The 3,944-nt window shown below is 45.6% G+C and overlaps 1 non-coding gene across 1 annotated transcript; it reads left to right on the top strand.

The window, feature by feature from the left end:
• The first annotated feature begins 3,222 nt into the window (after positions 1 to 3,222).
• LOC145415251 (5S ribosomal RNA) lies at positions 3,223 to 3,341 on the top strand. Its single transcript, XR_013900028.1, has one exon. It is a non-coding gene; the product is annotated as a 5S ribosomal RNA (ribosomal RNA).
• Positions 3,342 to 3,944: the final 603 nt, after the last annotated feature.

Below are 3,944 nucleotides of genomic sequence, written 5' to 3'. Positions count from 1 at the left end.
ATACATGGAGAGTAATGAGGAGGATGGATGGTGAACTTGTTGAACGAAAGGCAATGATAGACTACGTGTGTGTGGATGAGCGAATGAGAAGACAAGTGTTGGATGCAAGGGTGTGGAGAGGGTGGGGGAATGGAGTCTCGGACCATCACTTAGTGATGGCCAAGGTAGAGCTGCAAAGAAAGTGGTTGAGGAGACGAAGGGGAAGACAGAAGGAATCATCTCCTGTGAGAAGAGTGGAGAAATTGCAAGACAGTGAGAAAATGACAGAGTATAAGAGCATAGTGGAAGAAAGATTGGGAAGGTATGAGCTAGAGCAGATGGAAGGGGTGGAAGACGTATGTAAGATATTCACGGAAGAGATAAGCGCAGCGTGTGAGGCGGTTTGTGGAGTGAGGAGATGCAAGGGTGTGCAAGGGACAGCATGGTGGAATGATGAGGTGAAACGAGCTGTGGAACAAAAGAAGAAGGCATATGGTGAATGGTCGGCGAGTAGAGGTAGGAGAGAAGATGAGAGAGAGAAGAGAGAGGTATATGTGAGCAGGAGAAGGGAGGTTAAGAGACTGGTGAAGGAGAGTAAGAAGAAAGTGGATGAAGAGTTTGGGAGGAATCTGAGTGTGAAATGAAGGGAGAGTAAGAAATTGTTTTGGAAGGAGGTAAAGAAAGTAAGGCAGTGTGAAAGGGGAAATAGTAGGGGAGTGAAAGATAGGAATAATAGATTGTTGGTGGAGAAGAGAGAGAAATTGAGGAGATTTTTTTTTTTTTTTTTTTATGTGTCCGACTCTGGGCATAGGCTTCACAGCCTGCTCTCAAGGCCCAGCAGTCCTCCTACATACCATACACCTCTACATGTCACCACTTCGGCGCCAACACCCACCGTCCATATTGAATACATGCTAGGGCTGTCTCATACAGGACTGGTGTATTAGTATTAGCGGGGGTATTTTTACGACATGTCGGCGGGTCTTCTGGTAGATCAGTAAAGCTGATTTTAATGAAATTCAAATCCTTAAACTGTTCCCTGCCCCAGCTGGGATTCGAACCTGGGTCCGTTAGGACTACAGGCCACCTCTTTACCGATTGAGCCACCGCCTCCCCCAAAGGAGCACTTTGAGGATTTGTTGAATGTAGGGAGTGAGAGCAGTGTGAGTATAAGTGGTTGGGGAATGGCTGGGAGAAGAAGAGATGAGAGGAGGGAGGAAGAGATCAGTAGGTCGGAAGTAGTGGAAGCGATGAAGAAGATTAAGCTGGGAAAGGCCCCAGGAATTGATGGAGTGTGTGGTGAAATGCTTAGGTATGGGGGTGAGATTGTTGTGGAGTGCATATGGAAGTTGTGTAGATTGGCTTGGGAAGAGGGAAGGGTTCCAGAGGACTGGAAATCAGGTATAATTGTTCCTCTGTACAAAGGAAAAGGGGAGAGAGAAGTATGTGGTAACCATAGGGGTATTTGCCTTCTTAGTGTGACTGGTAAAATATATGGTAGAATACTCATTGATAGGGTTAGGCATATGACAGAGGAGCTAGTTGGAGAAGAACAAGGGGGATTTAGGAAGGGAAAAGGGTGTGTAGATCAGATATTTGTTCTAAGATGTTTAGTGGAGAAGTATCTAGAGAAGGGAAGGAAAGTGTATGCTGCCTTCATGGACTTGGAGAAAGCTTATGACAGAATAGATAGGCAAGGTATGTGGAAGGTATTAAGAATATATGGAGTGGAGGGGAAATTGTTGAGTGCTGTGTAGAGTATGTACGAGGGAGCTAGGGCTACGGTGCGAGTGGATGGTGAGCTGAGTGAGTTCTTTGATCTCAATGTGGGACTGAAACAGGGGTGTGTGATGTCTCCATGGCTGTTTAATATATATATGGATGGGGTTGTAAAGGAGGTGCAAGGTAGGGCATTGGATGTGGGGGTGGCCCTAATGAATGAGGGTGAGATTTGGAAGCTTCCGGTGTTGCTGTTTGCTGATGATACAGTATTGTTGAGTGAAGATGAATGGGAGTTGCAAGGTTTGGTGAATGAATTTGGGACAGTGTGTAGGAGGAGGAATCTGAAAGTTAATGTAAACAAAAGTAAAGTTATGGTGTTTGAGAGGAATGAAGTCACAGAGTGTGCAGTGAGGTTGGATGGTGAGGATATGGAGAATGTGAGTGCATTCAAGTACTTGGGTAGTGTGATGAGTAGGGATGGAACTTTGGGGAATGAAGTACGTGAAAGGGTACAGCAGGGAAGAAAGGTTGTTGGTACACTGAAAGCAGTGATGAGAAATAGGGAGGTGAGTATGGAAGTTAAGAAGTCACTGCATGATGGTATTGTGATCCCTACCCTGACGTATGGAAGCGAGGCGTGGACCTTGCAAGAGGGGAACAAGTCAAGAGTGAGAGCAGTGGAAATGAGTTACTTGAGAGGAGCATGTGGAGTGACGTGGAGGGACAGGTTGACGAATGAAGAAGTGAAGGAACGTTGTGGGGTAGATGTGGATGTGGTTGAAAAGATTAGGAGAAATACACTGAGGTGGTTTGGACATGTGGAGAGAATGGAGAATGAAAGACTGACTAAGAGGGTGTATGTAGGTGAGGTGGAGGGAGGGAGAGGGAGGGGTAGACCGAGGATGAGGTGGAGGGATGGAGTTGAGAGGTATATGAGGGAGGGGGGGTGAGTTGGGGGGAGGGGAGTCAAATGGTGGGTGACAGAGTGACTTGGAGGCGTTTTGTCTGCGGCCACCCTTTGCGGGATTAGGGCGTCGGGCTATAGATAGATAGATAGATATTTAATGGACAGTTGCTAAGTGCTGTCAAGGGTATGTATAAGGGCACTAGGCTGCAGTGCACTGGGAGAGGGAACTAAGTGATTTATTTGATATGAATGTTGGATTGAAACAAGGCTGTATCATGTTTCCATGGTTATTCAATATATACATGGATGGAGATTTTAAAGAGGTAGAAGATAAGGTAGTGGATGCTGGAGAGCCCTTAGCGGACGTCGGCATGGTTTAGAAACTGCCTGGACTGTTGTTGGTGATGATACTATAGTGTTAAGTGAAGATGTGTGGAAGTTGCAAGGCCTGATGAAAGAGACTGAGAGTGCATGTAAGAAGCAAAATCAAAATATGAATGTAAACAATAGCAAAGTTAACGTTTCTGAAAGTCAGAGAATGCACAGTGAGACTAGATGGCCTAGAAATGTAGAATGTGAGTATATTCAAATATATATGAATTGTGATTAGTAAGGCCAACGGCCATACCACGTTGAGTACACCGCTTCCCGTCCGATCAGCGAAGTTAAGCAACGTTGGGTCTGGTTAGTACTTGGATGGGTGACCGCCTGGGAACACCAGATGCTGTTGGCATCCCTACGTGTCATGTGGGGTTGGTGGAGGATTAGTGCCCCTCCCTGTAAAAACAATTAACTCTAAGCCCTTGGCCACCCTGTCTGGGATACATGGCGTCTGGCAATGAATGAATGAATGAAATGTGATTAGTAAGGATGGGTGGAAATTTGAAGGATGAAGTGTTTGAGAGAGTACAGCAAGGAAGAAAGGTTGCTGGTTCACTGAAAGTGGTCAGAAGGAATAAGGAAGTGTGCGTGGAAATTAAAAGAAAAAAGTCCATGGCTAACAGTTGTGTGATCTCCATTCTAATGTTTGGAAGTGAAGCTTGGACCCTGTTGGAAGGACAGAGGTCATGACTGAGACCAATGGAAACGATTTATTTGAGAGGAATATGTGGCATTTAACGGGTAGACAGAGAAAAAGGAGAAAGTGAAGAGGCATTGCGGTGTTGATGTGGATGTGACTGAAAGCATTTAGAAAAATGAGTTGAAATGGTTGGCGTGTGTAGAGGATGAAGAACGAGAGTGATTAAAAGGGTGTATGCGAGTAAGGTGGGGGAGACAGGGGATGGGGAAGGGAAAGACCAAGGATGAAATGGAGGGATTGAGTTGAGAGTTTTAT

The sequence above is a fragment of the Coenobita brevimanus genome, chromosome 101 (genome assembly GCF_032717465.1).
Source record: "Coenobita brevimanus isolate Jiangsu-jjx chromosome 101, ASM3271746v2, whole genome shotgun sequence".
Classification (NCBI taxonomy): domain Eukaryota; kingdom Metazoa; phylum Arthropoda; class Malacostraca; order Decapoda; family Coenobitidae; genus Coenobita; species Coenobita brevimanus.
This window is presented reverse-complemented; position numbering and strand designations above follow the sequence as displayed.